This window comes from Grampus griseus (assembly GCF_964374135.1).
Source record: "Grampus griseus genome assembly, chromosome: 14".
Lineage (NCBI taxonomy): Eukaryota > Metazoa > Chordata > Mammalia > Artiodactyla > Delphinidae > Grampus > Grampus griseus.
In genome coordinates this window covers 26,914,992-26,932,490 of record NC_139008.1, presented here as the reverse complement: position 1 = coordinate 26,932,490, position 17,499 = coordinate 26,914,992, and positions in this window count along the sequence as shown.

Genomic DNA, 17,499 nt, shown 5'->3' with positions numbered 1-17,499 from the left:
CTACATAGGTAAGGAGAAATTTAGTAGAGAAGAGCCAGCACGGCCCCTTGCCTTACAGAAGACATGGGGGTTAAACAACCAGCCAGTGTGCCACTAGGTGCTGGACTTGACTCTCTTCTCATTGCTCTCTGCGTATTTCTTCAGGGTGATCTTTCTTATTCCATAGCCTCAGCTACTTTCTGGTTGGGGATGTTTCCCACACCTGGTTACATCTATCTCAGATTGGAGACGTTCCCCTTAGACCTATCTACCTAGATCTTGGCCAAGCATTTAATTCTGACATGCCTGCAGCAGAATTCATCCTTCTTATTCCAGAACTGGTCTTTTCCTGTGCATCCAATCTTAGAAAATGTAGCTACTATAAGTGTAGTTACTCAAGACCGCTGATCCCAATTCCTACACCACTTACTCCCCAACTTCCCCTGCACACACCATCAGTCATCAAGGCTTTTTCATTTGTCATCAACACTCCCGTCTCTACTAATACTGCTTTCATTGAGGCCTTTACGTCTCCTTTCTGGACTCCCTAATAACAGCCCCCTCAAATCCATCATTCTCATGACCAAATGTATTAATTCTTAAATGTTAAATGTAAATGTTGTTTTTTATGTCTTGTGTGTGGGGTGCCCAAGAACATCCTCAGTTTGATAATTCACTAAAAGGGCTCACAGAATTCGGAATAGCTGTTATACTGATGGTTACGGTTTATTATTGTTAAAGGATACAGATTAAAATCGGCAAAGGAAAAAGTCATATAAGGCAGAGTCTAGGATATACCAGGCACAAGCTTCCAACTATCTTTTCCCAGTGGAGGAGCACAGACAGCAGTTAATTTTCCCAGCCTTTTCACAACATGTGTGAAGTGTTGCTGACCAGGGAAGCTCACCCAAGCCCTGGTGTCCAGGGTTCTTATTGGGGGTCAGTTATGTAGGCATGTAGGCACAGTCTCCAGCCCTCCCCACCAAGGTCAAACTGATGTAGTGTAGCCTAAAGCCCCTAAGTATACAAAAATAGGCACTCACCATAAATCACATTATTAGTGTAAGCTATATGGTGTGGTCCAAAGCCCAGGTATACAAAATACTCTTCTCAGGTGGCATATTCCAAGCTCAGAAGTTCTCTCCAAAGAGTGGTCAAGGACCAGTCCTAAAGACCTTTGGAATATATAGAGTTTGGACAGCCCAGGCCCACTGTACTTTTCAACTTAAAACTCATGAAGAGGGGTTTCCCTGGTGGTGCAGTGGTTGGGAGTCCGCCTGTCGATGCAGGGGACATGGGTTCGTGCCCCGGTCCGGGAAGATTCCACATGCCGCGGAGCGCCTGGGCCCGTGAGCCATGGCTGCTGAGCCTGTGCGTCCGGAGCCTGTGCTCCGCAACGGGAGAGGCCACAACAGTGAGAGGCCCACGTACCGCAAAAAAAAAAAAAAAAACTCATGAAGATTTGTTCTGCTTTCAGGATCAAACCCCCAATCATGAACTTGTTATAAAGTTCCATATTATCTGGGCCCTGCCTACCTCTCCAGCTTGTTACTTTCTGGCCTCTCCCCTCTTTACAGAACCCAGTTTCCACCGTAGCCATACTAAGTTACTTGTCATTACTCATATATGATCCTGCATCACTCCATGCTGCCTTGAATATTTTATATATTATATCCAGCTAGAATATTTTTCCCACTTCTGCCTAAAATATGCCATTTGTGTCTTAGGACTAACCCACATATTGCTAGGACCCATTCCTGTTTATTCTCTGTCATCTCTCCATCCATTCTCACATTGTCACCTGTGTCCACCTCTACAGTCTCACCAATAAAGCTTTATTGCACAGATTTAATTAAATAGCTGTTGTTTGAAGGCAAGGCTTCATATAGCTGACATGTCTGCATCTCAGTGTCCAGGTGTTTTTGCAAATTTTGAAGCCCTGTCCTCAGATCCCTAATCTGATATGCTTTCTACAACTCTAGACCGCATTATGAAGTTGTCCTAAACTTTAAAAGCATTGTTAAAAGCATCTATTTAAAAACATTGTTAAAAGTGTGTAAAGGGGGGCTTCCCTGGTGGCGCAGTGGTTGTGAGTCCGCCTGCCGATGCAGGGGACACGGGTTCGTGCCCCGGTCCGGGAGGATCCCACGTGCCGCAGAGCGGCTGGGCGCGTGACCCATGGCCGCTGGGCCTGCGCATCCGGAGCCTGTGCTCCGCAGCGGGAGAGGCCACAACAGTGAGAGGCCTGCGTACCGCGAAAAAAAAAAAAGTGTGTAAAGGGCATCTGCAAATTTCTTGGACAAGCACAATTATTTTGTAGAACTTGATGAAATAAGCTTCTCGTTAGGTTGCAAGTTTATCAAAGGGTCTGTTTAGGGCATTTCTCTGTACTGAGATTTTATTGGGAAAAAAGGTGAAATGCATAAATGCAAGCGTCCAATGACAAATTTTAAAGGATAACTAGGGTCTAGAAGTCTTGGAGAAGACAGCACATGAGTGTTCCGATCATCTCCTTGGGGGAACTGAAATAAATGAGAAAAGAAAGTATGTAGCACATACTACAGAGGGGGTGTCTACCAGAGACAGCCTAGAGTTTCCACTTCTGCACCTTTCCACTGAACCACAGGGGCTGAAGACCTGTAACTTGGGGGTCAGAAATCAAATCTCAAAAGTTCTAGGCTTGATACCGAAAAGATTAGCCCTCTGAGTTGTTTCCATTCTCGTACTTGCATGTACTTCGGCTTTAGAATAAGTCCACCTGAAAGTTGTCAGATGAGGCCTCCAACTCCTTCCCTGGCACCCGTGCCTCAGGGAAGAAGCTGACTTGTTCAGAAAAATGGTAGATAAGGACAGATTTCACCTCTCCACTCAGCTGGCTGCAAATTCTGGCTCTACGGGAGACAGGCCTGAAACAAGTTAATAGACATTAGCTGTTATGCCAGGCACTCTCCTAGGCCTGCTAATTTAATGCTCTCAAATGCCAAATGAGGCGGGTATTGTTACTAGTGAAGAAACTGAGGTTACAGAGGTAACTTGCCCAAGGGGATGGAGTTCCTCTGTTCTGTCAAATCCCCATGGCCTGGTGTGTAAATACGGCCCCAAGAAGCCTTTTCCTTGCACTGAATTTACTAAATAACCATGCTATCTCGGCTGCTTACCTGATTGTTTAACAACAAATACCTGCTAACACTGAAACCTTAGGACATCTTTGTATTTAGAGAAAGTTCAAACGAACAGGGTCCTACTGTTTAGCACAGGGAACTATACTCAATATCTTCTAATAATCTATAATGGAAAAGAATCTGAAAATGAATATATATGTATATGTATACACATATATGGATATACCATAAAGAAAATATATATATATATAAGTGAATCACTTTGTTGTACACGTAAAACTAAAACAACATTGTAAATCAACTATACTTCAATAAAAATTAAAAATAAAAAAAGTTTTAAATCAAAAAATAAAGTTCAGAATGGCAAATCCTATAGACATTTCACCCACACGAAGTAATTACGGATCACTATCCAGATATACAGTGATTGCGGCTCAAACTGTTGGTTTTTAAGTTCATGTGGATTTTACTTTCTCTTGATCATGTGTTTGTTTTTATAAAGTAGAAAAGTTCACTAGGATTTACTCAATAACAGATTACTTCCTGAAGTTGTCTAAAGCCATACAGAATTCAAGCTGGGCATTCTCTTCTCTTGAGCATCTTTCATGGGAGATAATCAAGATGATCCTAGAACACTATCTTCTTTATCGATATCCAGAAAACTAGATAGAGTAGAACTCTAGTCTGATCAGTCATGCTCCTTACGGGTACAAATAAACTTCATATTGAAAACAATGTCCTTCTGAAATGAGTTCTTCAGTCAACCTTTCAATGGTAATTCTTCCAATTCTTTTTCTCGTCTTTCTGCCATCAGCAAAAATCCGCTGTGGCTGGGATCCCACGTGCTCCTATTTTAAACACCTTGTCACAGGAGATGAAGCATGAAAGGAGTTTCTTGATTTTGTACCGCCAATTCATCATTCACTTTATGTTAGGATATTTGCTGTTATCGATTGGAATGGCTCTGTCAGCTAAAGACTGGATAAGTTTTAGCCTTAGACTGCTCCTTCTCTGGGTTCCGATGCAGGAACATATGAATATGTTATGAATATAACAATTATGAATATGTCAACAATATGAACAACATGAATATGTCAACATATGAATATTATAGCACAACAAGAAGGTGAGTCAAAGGCAAGCAAAGCATTATGGTGTCTACCTGCAGAAGGAACCTCCACCTTCATCTGGGATGCAAGAGCCAGAATGAGCCTATTATCCATTTTTGTGTGCAGAGCCAGGCCTCAAATGTATCTCCATTTTATTTATTCTTCTTAAACCTGAAAAAAATTTTAGTTTTTAAGATATAGCAACAAAGACCTTGCTTCTATTCAGTTCATTTCCATTTTCAGAAAAGCTTTTCTGAGATTGTGTTTGGGGCAGAGGGAGAGATTCTTCTTAATTATTCCAAGTTCTCTCCACATGTTAGTGATACAATAAATAACCAGCAGAAGAGGTGGGTTTAGGGAGAAATTCTTCAGAGCCAGTTTACTAAACCTTTCCTAAATCCAACAATCAGTGTTCTCTAGAATAAATAGGGCAAAATTCCTATTCCATTTAACATCAACCAAGTCATCAATTAGAAGTTAAAGATGACCCAGTTTTAATAGCTTTTGCTACTTACAGAGCACAAGTTAGGTGGGACCAAGAAAACATCAACAAAATCAGTACCATAATCCCTGTTCGTTAAACAGAAATGACGTGGGTAGGATGAATATGTCTTTTGTCCTTTCTCAGGATCCTGATATTGCCTGATGATAACAGAAATGTGGGCTGAAGCCTAAGCTCTTTGCCTCTTTCTCCCACAGGATATTTTTCCTTCTCTCACAGCCACCCACTATGAAAAGGAAAGCAACTGGGCCAGGACTTTCAGGGCTGGATAGACATGTTTCGATTCCTCTACAGCAGTGGTAATCCACTGGGACAGTTTTGCTTCCTAGGAAACACTTGGCTATGTCTAGAGTCATTTTTGGTTGTCACAACAACCTGGGGGTGGAGAGGAAGGTCCTACTGGCGTCTACCCACAATTAGAGCCCAGAGGTGCTTGCAAAATGTCCTACTGTATAAAAGACAGCCTTCCCACAACAAAGAGTTACCCAGGATAGTCTGTAGTAGTCTGCTTGGACTGCCATAACAAAACACCGGAGACTGAGTGGCTTAAACAACAGAAACTTTCGCAGTTTTGGAGGCTAGAAATCTCATACTGAGATGCTGGCAGACTTGGTTTCTGGTGAGGATTCTCTTCCTGGCTTGTAGGTGGCCACCTTCTGGTTGTGTCCTCAAATGGACTCCTCTCTGTGCACGTGGAGGGAGAAATCTTTGGTGTCCCTTCCCCTTCTTATAAGGACATCAGCCCTGTTGGCTTAAGGCTTCACCCTTATTACCTTAATCTTTATGACCTCCTTATGGGCCTTCTCTCCAAAGAAAGTCACACTAGGGCTTGAACATATGAATGTTGGCAGGACATAATTCAGTCCATAACAAGGAGCAAATGTCAACAGTGCCAAGAAGAAAGCTAGGATAGCCAAAAGGGAGAAACAGCCCAAATATTCATCAGTGGATGAATGAATAAACAAAATGTATATCTATACAATGGAATATTTTTAGCCTTAAAAAGGAATGAAGGGACGTCCCTGGTGGCACAGTGGTTAAGAGTCCGCCTGCCAGTGCAGGCGACACGGGTTTGAGCCCTGGTCCAGGAAGATCCCACATGCTGCGGAGCAACTAAGCCCGTGCGCCACAACTACTGAAGCCGACGCACCCTAGAGCCCACCTGCCACAACTACTGAGCCCATGCACCGCAACTACTGAAGCCCACGTGCTCTAGGGCCCTCACGCTGCAACTACTGAAGCTTGCGCACCTAGAGCCCATACTCCACAACAAGAGAAGCCACCGACCGCAATGTGAAGCCCGCGCACCGCAATGAAGAGTAGCCCCTGCTCACCACAACTAGAGAAAGCCTGCGCGCAGCAATGAAGACCCAACACAGCCAAAAAAATTTTTTAAATAAATAAATAAGATAAAAATAAAATTTTAAAAAAGAAAGAAATTCTGACACATGCTAGAAAATCTACAGACCTTGAACAACATGGATGCTAACTGAAAAAAAAAAACAGACACAAAAGGACAAATATTGTAGGATTCCTCTTAAATGAAAGGTACCTAGAATAGTCAAAGTCATAGAGACAGAAAGTAGAATAGTGATTACCAGGTGCTGATGGGGAGGGGATGATGAAGAGTTACCATTGAATAGGTATAGACTTTCAGTTTCGGAAGATAAAGTTCTGGAGACGGATAATGGTGATGGTTGCACAGCAGTGTGAACATACTTAATGCCACTGAATTGTAGACGTAAAGGTAGTTAAAATGGGGTAGGTGATGTTGGCATCAGAGTGGCATAGACATTCCTCATTTTTGTCCCTTACCCTAACCAACAGCAAAAATTTGGCATCCATCCATGGACAAAGGTGCCACTGAGGGAGCTGTGGGATCCAGCACCATAGGCCAAGGGATGCAGGAGGAGTCTTGCCAACCTCTGCTCAAGTAATAGGCAGACAGACCTTGGTCCCAGCTATAGACCCTACAGTGGCCCATGAACTGGCTCCAGATTCTCTCTGCTGTGGTCTGGGAGTCCCTAGAATCAACCAGGGGTGAGAGAGCCTTTGTTGAAGTCCAGCTTTCCAGATGAAAAGTTCTAGGACATGAAAGGAGCAAAAAAATACAGGTCTGGACCAATGGAGAGAGTAAGAGGAACCGCTTGACTCTACCCACATCATTCCTCCCCCAAGGCAGCCCAACCTGGTGCCAAGAGAGATTTCCTCGGCCCACAGGGGAAAGGGAAAGCATATGAGTGAGTGCCCAGCCTTCCCAGTTGTGCAGGATGCAGCCCAAGGGGCTCATTCCTCTCTTGCCCTATCCACAGTACAGAATCCTGAACTACATGACTGGAGCGCGGGAAGAGGCCGGGAGAGTGGAGATAGGATTCTGAGGGCTTTAAAGGGATGCAAATCCTACTAGCTGCAAAGGGACTCCATCGGGAAGCCCACCCATACGTCGTCGCTGGGAATGTCTCACTTGCGAAGTGGTCCATCGTCACCCTCAGTGCCCCAGGTGCCTCACCCACACCACACCACCCCTTTGGGGCCAGGTCCCTGTGTGTGCTCCTGACAGCAGCAGCGAGAACAAACTTTGATGCATTGCTAGTGGACACACACAGAAAGCCAGCCTGAATCTGTGGGCTGGGGACAGACCACAGGCTTGGTGGTGCTAAAGCTTTAGCACCTTCTTTGGGAAAACGAAAGAGAAGCGGTCAGAACTTTGCAGCATCCAGAGAAGGCATAGAAGCTTAAGAATTCTGCCACAAGAGGGAGCAAGAAGCATGGAGCATGTGTACCCATATAAGGTCTGAGAAAGTCTCAGAATCTCTAGCCTGGCCAATAGAAGGTATCTCTCTTCAGAAGGCAGTTAGTAAAGACTGGAGAAGATGACTGCTACTTCAAATGTGAAGATAGCAAAGCAAAACTCCAAGGAACATAAAAGATCAAGGTAACATCACACCACCAGAGGATCAAAATAATCTTCCAGTATCAAGACCCAAAGACACAGAGATCTTCAATTCATCCAATAAAGAATTCACATAGCTGTTTTAAAGAAACTCAATGAGCTTCAAGGAAACACAGAAGGACAATTCAATGAAATCTGGAAAACAATATACAAATAAAACGAGAGGTTTAACAAAGAGAGAGAAATCATAAAAAAGAACCAAACAGAAGTTCTGGAGCTGAAGCACACAATGAACGAAATGAAAAATGCAATAAAGGGACTTCCTTGGTGGCACAGTTGTTAAGAATCTCCCTGTGGGGAGGGCAGGGGGGAATGAATTGGGAGATTGGGCTTGACATATATACACTAATATGTATAAAATAGATAACTAATAAGAACTGCTGTATAGCACAGGGAACTCCACTTCGCTGTACAATAGAAACTAACACAACATTGTGAAACAACTATGCCCCAATTAAAAAAAAAAGAAAAGAACCCACCTACCAATGCAGGGGACACGGGTTCGATCCCTGGTCCGGGAAGATCCCACATGCCTTGGAGCAACTAAGCCCATGCGCCACAACTACTGAGACTGTGTTCTAGAGCCCACGAGCCACAAATACTGAGCCCATGTGCCACAACTACTGAAGTCTGTGCACCTAGAGCCCATGCTCCACACCAAGAGAAGCCATCACAATGAGAAGCCTGAGCATCACATCAAAGAGTAGCTCCCGTTCGCCGCAACTAGAGAAAGCCCGTGTGCAGCAACAAAGACCCAACACAGACCAAAAAAAAAAAAAAAAAAAAAAAATTATTCACAAAATGCAATAGAGAGCAACAGCAGATGGATCACACAGAAGAATCTGTGAGATAGAAGAGAGGAATTTAGAGATTATCCAGTTCAAGGAGATCAAAGAGAAAAGAATGAAGAAAGCCTATGTGGTCTATGGGTTACATCAAAAAAAAGAGAGAGAGAAACATTTTTCCAATTACTGGAGTTCCAGAAGGAAAAGTGAGGGAGAAGGAGGCAGAAAGCTTATTTGAAGAAATAATGTCTGAGAACTACAATAATTTGTTAATGAATACACAAAATAAAAAGACGTAAATTGTGACATCAAAAAGATAAAAGGGGAAAGTAGAGAGGTAGAGTTTTTGTCTGTCATTGAAGTTAAATTGTTATCAGTGTAAAAGAGATGGTTATACCTATAGGATGCTATATGTAAGCCTCATGGTAAACACAAAGCAAAAACCTACAGTAGATTCACAAAAGATAAAGAGAAGGGAATCAAAGCATACCACTATAGAAAATAATCAATTCAAAAAGGAATGCAGCAAGAAAGGGAGAAAGGGAAAAGGGAACTACCAAATGTCCAGAAAACAATTAACAAAATGGCAATAGTAAGTCCAGAGCTATCATTAATTATGTTAAATATAAATGGACTAAATTCTCCAATCAAAAGACACAGAATGGATGAATGGATTGAAAAACAGCACAACTACATGCTGCCTACAAGAGGTTCACTTCAGCTTTGAGGACACACAAAGGATCAAAGTGAAGGGATGGAAAAAGACATTCCATGCAAGTGGAAACTAAAAGAAAGCAGGGATAGCTACACTTAAATCAGACAAAATAGACTTTAAGCCAAAAATGGTAACAAGAGACAAAGAAGTTCACTATATAATGATAAATGGGTACATAAGAGTAAAAAGTTAAATTTCTCCCTAACAATCCCATTTCCCGTAGTGGATACCTCTAACAACCATTTGCACATTCTTTAAGATTTTTTTTTCTTCACAAGATTTCTTTTTACTCATAATGTAAAAGTTTCCTGATTAATTACTTAATAATTTACCCCAAAGTCCAACTTCTAATCCTATTGGAAATGCACCCAGCCTCTGGTACTAGCTACAGATTTGAAGACTTCATAGGATGAACTTGGGAGTGAGGGACCTCAAATCTGAAAGCTACCAAGGCCTTGATAACGCTTTCAGAGGCCTGGTTATTAGCCCACAAGACACACTCCTTCTTCCCAAGTGCTCTCCAGGGTTCTATATGCCCAATAAACAAGTAAAATAATAAATACATATTTGACTCCACTATCTGCATCATCCCATGTCCAATCAACTACCAAGTCCTATTATTTCTTCCTTCATTCAAAAATACTTCATTAAGAGATTATATGCCAAGTTCTATGCTAGGCTGTGGGGATACCAAGATGAATAAGACTTAGTTCCTGCTCTCATGAAGCATGTAGCTTGGAATGCAGGGAAAGACAAGTAATCAAATAAGTAAAATAGATTCAACTTTTAAATCTCGATGGTCGTTCATTCCACTCTTCTAAACTATCAGTTGACCTCTGAGGAATGTTTAAATCAAGAATTTTCAATTTTGGTTGCATGTTAGATTCACCTAGGAAGATTATTTTTTAATATGCTGATGCTGGGACCCTACCCGAGAGTAATTAAATAGAATCTCTGGGGCTGGGGCCCAGGCATCAGCATTTGTTAAAAATTCTCCAAGTGATTCTAACATGTAGGCAGAGTTAAGACATCCAGCATACATTTGCAGCAACATGGATGGACCAAGAGATTATCGTACTAAATGAAGTAGGTCAGAAAGAGAAAGACAAATACCATATATCACTTACACATGGAATCTAAAATATGACACAAATGAACTTATCTATGAAACAGAAACAGTCTCACAGACATAGAGAACAATTGTGGTTGTCAAAGGAGGGGGGAGTGGAGGAAGGATGGATTGGGAGTTGGGATTAGCAGATGCAAACTATTATATATAGAATGGATAAACAACAAGATCCTACTGTATAGCACAGGGAACTATATCCAATATCCTGTGATAAACCATAATGGAAAAGAATGTAAAAAAGAATATATATATATTTTTTAATTTTTTTAACATCTTTATTGGGGTGTAATTGCTTTACAATGGTGTGTTAGTTTCTGCTTTATAACAAAGTGAATCAGTTATACATATACATATGTTCCCATATCTCTTCCCTCTTGCATCTTCCTCCCTCCCACCCGCCCTATCCCACCCCTCCAGGCGGTCACAAAGCACCGAGCTGATATCCCTGTGCTAAGAATATATATATTCTTATGGAAAAACCTGAACGAACTTTTTTTTTTTTTTTTTTTTTTCTGTACGCGGGCCTCTCACTCTTGTGGCCTCTCCCATTGCGGAGCACAGGCTCTGGACGCACAGGCTCAGTGGCCATGGCTCACGGGCCCAGCCGCTCCGCGGCATGTGGGATCTTCCCGGACCCGGGCACGAACCCGTGTCCCCTGCATCAGCAGGCGGACTCTCAACCACTGCGCCACCAGGGAAGCCCTGAACGAACTTTTTGGCTAACCCTGTATATATATATGAATCACTTTGCTGTACAGCAGAAATTAACACAACATTGTAAATCAACTATACTGCAATAAAAAAATTGCGGCTTAAAGTATGTCACATCATTTGTCATGGTATATTAACAGTATGTAAAACCAAAGACAGACCAACAGCTCCCAGCTAAAAGGCATTATCAGTGTAAAAGAAATCTATTATTTCTGAAATTTAAACCCAGTTAGTATCATGTTGGTTACTGGACAAGTAATTGCTCATGTTTCCTCTGGTTAATGAATTCCTTCTTAGCCAATAAATGAATAATTAAGTTCATTAAGTTATTGACTTAAGAAAAAATACTAATCTGAGGTGTGAAAACATCTTCCTCTGAGAAACTATATTCTTATAATGACCCAGTCAAGACCCTACCTCATATCAAAGAGCAGCCACACTTGCTGGTTGTGCTGAAAGGCTTTGATCTGTGTTCCTGTATAAGAACTACTTTTTACTATCAGGTAAGTAAAGCAAACATTCCTTTCATAAAAAGAATAACTTTTAAAAAATTATATACTCAGAAACATCCTGTGGTTTGGGAATTCCCTGGTTGTCCAGTGGTTAGGACTCGGCGCTTTCACTGTTGGGGCCGGTTTGATACCTGGTGGGGGAACTAAGATCCCACAAGCCCTGAGGTGCAGCCAAAAAAAAAAAAAAAAAAGTTAAAGACAATTACTGGCTCATGAAAAATTGTAAAAAAAGACAATCTCCATTGAAAATGAGATATACTAATAAGTATATTTTAATAGTATTATTGATGTTTGCTTCCATTAAGACCAGGAATATAAAATTGTAATAAATTCTGGTTTTGGTATAAATACTTAAAATACTGTTGTGAAGTTTTTTTTTAAAAATAGAATGTAATAACTGAGCATGACTTTTTAATATTAATATTTATTTGATTGCACTGGGTCTTAGCTGCAGCATGCAGGCTCCTCAATTGTGGCATACAGACCCTTAGTTGCAGCATGCACGTGGGATCTAGTTCCCTGACCAGGGAGTGAAACTGTGCCCCTTGCAGTGGGAGCCTGGAGTCTTAACCACTGCACCATCAGAGAAGTCCCAATATTCTGAGTTTTGTGGGGGGTTTTAAAGTAATTTTTATTTAATTAATTTATTTATTTATGTCTCTGTTGGGTCTTCCTTGTTGCTTGTGGGCTTTCTCTCTAGTTGCAGCGAGCAGGGACTACTCTTCCTTGCGGTGCGCAGGCTTCTCATTGGGGTGGCATCTCTTGCTGCAGAGCACAGGCTCTAGGCGCCAGGGCTTCAGTAGTTGTGGCTCACAGGCTCTAGAGTGCAGGCTCAGTAGCTGTGGTGCAGGGGTTTAGTTGCTCCGCAGCATGTGAGATCTTCCTGGACCAGGGCTCGAACCCGTGCCCCCTGCATTGGAAGGCGGATTTTTAACCACTGCGTCACCAGGGAAGTCCTCCAATGTTATGAGTTTTAATACGCCAATTTTTCAATATTTTTTCAACTACTTTAACACTGTAAGGAAAATAGAATTCCCTGGCGGTCCAGTGGTTATGATTCCGTGCTTCCACTGCAGGGGGCACGGATTCGATCCCGCATGCCACAGGGAGCATCAAAAAAACTTTGTAAGGGGGCTTCCCTGGTGGCGCAGTGGTTGGGAGTCCGCCTGCCAATGCAGGGGACACAGGTTCGTGCCCGGGTCCGGGAAGATCCCACATGCCGCGGAGCGGCTGGGCCCGTGAGCCATGGCCGCTGGGCCTGCGCGTCCGAGGCCTGTGCTCCGCGGCGGGAGAGGCCACTGCAGTGAGAGGCCCGCATACCGCCAAAAAAAAACAACAACAAAAAAAAACAACTTTGTAAGGAAAACTAAAAGGGAAGAAACTGAAGACATGGGGATGGGTAGGGGAATTCACCTCTAGGCCAGCTATTAACCAGTAGAAGTATGTAATAGTTCAGTCACTAGGAGGCAAACAGATAAGATCGGAATTAAGATATCTATCAACAGACCCTAATCTAGCCAATTCTTCACCAAAACAAAGAAAAGCCTTTAACTCTGAAGGTGGCAATACCTGAGATCAAGCTGTACTCCTAGCTGAGGAGGGGAAATTCCTAGAAGAGGGTCCTTGCCTTTTGCTCTCCTTCAGGATGTCGCCCTCGTTCTGGAAGGTGGGAGCGAGGGGAAAGGAATGTAGATACGTCCCCCCTCCCTACGGCGGGGACAACAGACGACGGTCAAGAGAGGTAAACTCTCTACTCTCCGAGGATCCCCGAGCGAACGAACACGCGAGGGTAGCACAGGGAGGGAGCACTGCGCATGCGGAGAAGCCGGCCCCGCGGGCGACGGGGCGTACCGCGCATGCGCCAGGATCTGGGGACGCGCCCGTTTTTTTTTCCCTCAGAACAGGTGAGCGGCGGCTTCTCTTTCCCGCCCTCTCGCCCCGCCTCCTGCTTGGCTCGCCCCCAAGGCGTTGCCATGGGGACCAAGCGGCCACAGCTGGCCTGTGGCGGTGCCGCCTGCCTGGTCGCTTTTGCGGACCTGGTGGCGGCGACAGTGGGAGCTCATGGAGCTTTCGGTTAACGACGTCGACAGGACCAAGAAGCGGTGTGGTCTGGGCCGTTGCAAGCATTTCTTTTGGTTGGGCGTCGCCTTCGACACGGTGGGCGCGACCGTGATGTTCACCGGGGTCTTCGCCGATCTGCTCTTCTACGACCTGTTGCTTTACCTGGGTTCCATCATCATCTTCCTCAGCCTCCTCTGGTGGGTTTTCTGGTACAGCGGTAACATCGAACTGTCTTCTGAAGAACCCTTGAACAGGCCCTACCACCTGCCTTCCGCCACCACGCTGGAAGTCCTGAGCCAGACCATCAGCAACCGTTTCTCTTTCAACATGGGCAGCGTTTCCAACACCTTTATGCGGATGCGGCCGCGGCGGCGGCACCGCCAGAGGTTCCTGCAAGGGAGTGCTCTGGATATGACCGTCACGGGCCAGGTCGAAAACCAGCTAGACCAGGACAAAGACGGGATGGAAGGTGCCAAGGAGAGCGGCGACGCTCAGGACTTTGGCAGCGAGGATCTCCCCAAACCTGAAGCTGTCAAAAGTTTAAAGGGAGGTTGCTCCTTGGGCCCCAATGCGGGTCCCCTAGGCACTGAGGCTAGTCTCCCAAGGTTTGTTAAAGGACCATGGACCCATCTGGTGCAGCCATTCACTCCATCTCCTCTGGACCAGCCTCTCACTCCAGCCATCCTGGCTTTTAAGAGCCTGCCCATAGTCCCCGAGGCCTCTGCTAGCCAGCCTCTGCCTATTCTGAACTCTAAGAGCCAGCCTGTAGTTTCCTTGGCCTCTACGAGCCAGCCCCCTGCAGTTACTCTTGCCTCTGTGAGCCAGCCTGCTGCCCCCTTGGCCTCTGCTAGCCAGCCTCTACCTATTCTGACTTCTAAGAGCCAGCCTGTAGCTTCCTTGGCTTCTACTACTCAGCCTCCGGTCCTCTTTGCCTCTGAGAGCCTGCCTGCTGTCCCTTTGTCCTCTACAAGTCAGCCTCTGACCATCCTTACCTCTCAGAGCCACCTCCTGGTGCCTGTGGCTTCACAGAGCCACCCCCGGGTACCTGTGGCTTCACAGAGCCACCTCCTGGTGCCTGTGGCTTCACAGAGCCAGCTCCAGAATCTTGCTCAGGCCTGTCAAACTCAGCCACCACCTCTTCAGGCTTCCCAATCCCAGGGTCTGGCCACCCAGGTCTCTCTGCTCCAGCTGCTGCCCACCCAGTCTTTTCAGACCCAACCTGTGGACCTTCAGGTGGCCCAGGCTATCCAGGACTTTCAGGCCATGTATCACACCCAACAGACCTCCCAGAGCAGCTCTTTAGTCCAGAGGATTGGACCAAGCCAGTCTCCATCTGCCCAGGAGTTTCACAGAGAGCCAGTTGCTTTTGAGACCCCACCACCAGCGGGCCAGGAGCTAAGTCAGAACCCCCCTGACACTGCATCCCTGCTCCCTGAGTCCCCAGCTGCTCAAGCCCAGCAGTCAGTGCCCCCCGGCAGGGCGCCCACCCCCGTCCCGGAGAGGAGGAGTCGCTCTCTCTAGCACAGAACCAGACCCCAGCCCTCCGAGTGGCCCTAAGGCCTCCACCAAGTAAGTGACTTTGGAGGAATACCTGCAGTATTCCTTAACTGTTGCCGGGTCCATGTTCTGGTGGTTTCCTCAACCCCCTCTCTTCAAAAACATTAAGTTACTGGAGGTGAAGTGGCCTCTTCCTTCAGGGATTAGATCATTTGAACTTTGGTAGATTTTTGAAACCTAGTGCTCTGAGTGGATGAGTTGCTGTTAAGGTTTTATGGCTCTCCCAGCCTGATGCTTTATTTCGACTTGGTGTGGAGAGGGTGTTAATTACCTTCCTTCAGGGCCTATAAGGTGGGGGGACTCTGCAGTGTTTCTGAAACAAGATGATTTTAGGTGGTACAGGGACACAGCACAAATAGCAGTGAGCCTTCCAGTGGGAAAGTTATTATTCCCTTTTCAATTCTTTTTTCAATCTTTCTGATTATATCAAGGAGAATGCCCTTAGTTTGGGGTTAGTGATCTCTAACACCTCTGTAACACTTTGGTAGGCAACACCTGCACCCACCTAGAATTTAATACCATTTGTGTTAACAAAGTTATTTCAGTGGATAACTTCTATTCATGCCCAGTAATACTGGTTTCTCTATTTATTGATACAATAGTGATGGTTCTTTTTTGAAATCCACTTATTTAAGTAAAAAATACTTTACATGAGTCAATGTAAAGGTAAAAATTAATTGTAGAGTGAAACTTGGAAAGATTCTGAAATTTGGAAAACATTTGGTTATTTGTACTAAATCGTATGCACTTTCTATTAAATCCCAAGACCCTTTATTCTGACCTATTGGATGAATTTTGTGGTTAAAGTTATTGAGGAGGAAGTTCACTTAACTCCCAAACCCTTGGCAATTGGAATGGTAGAAAAGATCATGTGAAGGTCAAAATTGGTGACCCTGCTTCTCAGGGGGTTAAGTGCTGAGTGTCAATATCCTGGTCTTTCTCTCTAATCCTGTTGATAAGTTATTTGGGGGGGCAGGGAGGAAGAGTATGGGGGGCAGAGCAATACTTTGAAATTATGTTAATGCTCCTTGTTTAAATGCTACCAACATATTCAAGAAGGTGTTTATCCTAATTTCATATTGGTTGGTTTCATTTCCAGCGTGAGATACAACTGAATATTAGGTGGAAGTCAAACTCTTTATTTCCTTATGATTTTCTCCAATTCGCCTTTAAGAGAATGTGTAACACTCTCTAGGTATATAAACACATATATATTCTATAGATAATCATAGGGGCAAAGTATTTTAGCTCTTGATTTTGTACAATTTGGACACGTGGATTCTAAAATGAAATACATTCAGTGTTTTATGTTTATCTCTTTAAAAATTTTTTAAGAGCAAAACACTGACAAACCATAATAATTCCAGAAGTTAAAGATTTAGTATTATTGAAAAAGATCATTTTTTCCCATTAATTCTTTCAAGTAATTCATATGATCGAAATAATTCTCCATGTAATTCTTAAAGGAGCACTTACTAAGTGCCAGGAATAATGGTAAATGCATATAAACATGAAAGGATGCAGACCTTGCCATCAGAAAGTTTAGAGACCCTGTTCTCTAAAGAGGAGAAAATTTTAGACAAGGAAGGAGAAGGGGTAGGCTGGTGTCTACCTGATAATTTTTAGTGGAATAATTATTTTTGACAGGAAGAGCCATGCAGTGCCTTTCAAATAATTAATTCACTGACCCAGCATTTACTGAATTTCTAGCAAGTGCCAGGCATTCCATTAGGCATTGGGGATTCAGAGAGAAGGTGCCCCTGCTCTCCAAGTGCTCACTGTTCATCAAGGCAGACAGATCTAGGAATAACTAACACAGTGAGCTGTAACATGAGTCTACTCACAGTCTTCCAGAATACAGGGTGAGGAATTTTTCAATTGGATCCTAAAGTAGGTGTCTATTGGTTGAGGAAGATGAGAAGAACATTCCATGCATGGGGGAAAATCATCAATAGAAAGGCTCAGAGGTTTAACAGTCAGTCCATGGCTTGCTGGCAACACATTTGGGAAAGGATAATCCGATGCTGGAGTCAAGAGTGCTTGGGGTTGGGTGTGAGGAAGTGGGAAACCTTTGAAGGCTTTTTAAGAAGGGTACTTGTGTTCATAATTCTACCTGTGGGCTCTGTTCTAAAGTAATGGCAGGTGGCCAATAATTAGAGAATAATTGCTAAGTTCTCTGCCAGTTAGTTCTAAGGGGAAAACAGTCCTCGTAGATGTTACAACAGTTTCTAATTAAAGTGTAGGGGACTTCCCTGGTGACGCAGTAATTAAGAATCCACCTGCCAATGCAGGGGACATGGGTTCGAGCCTTGGTCCGGGAAGATCCCACATGCCACGGAGCAACTAAGCCCGTGCGCCTGTGCT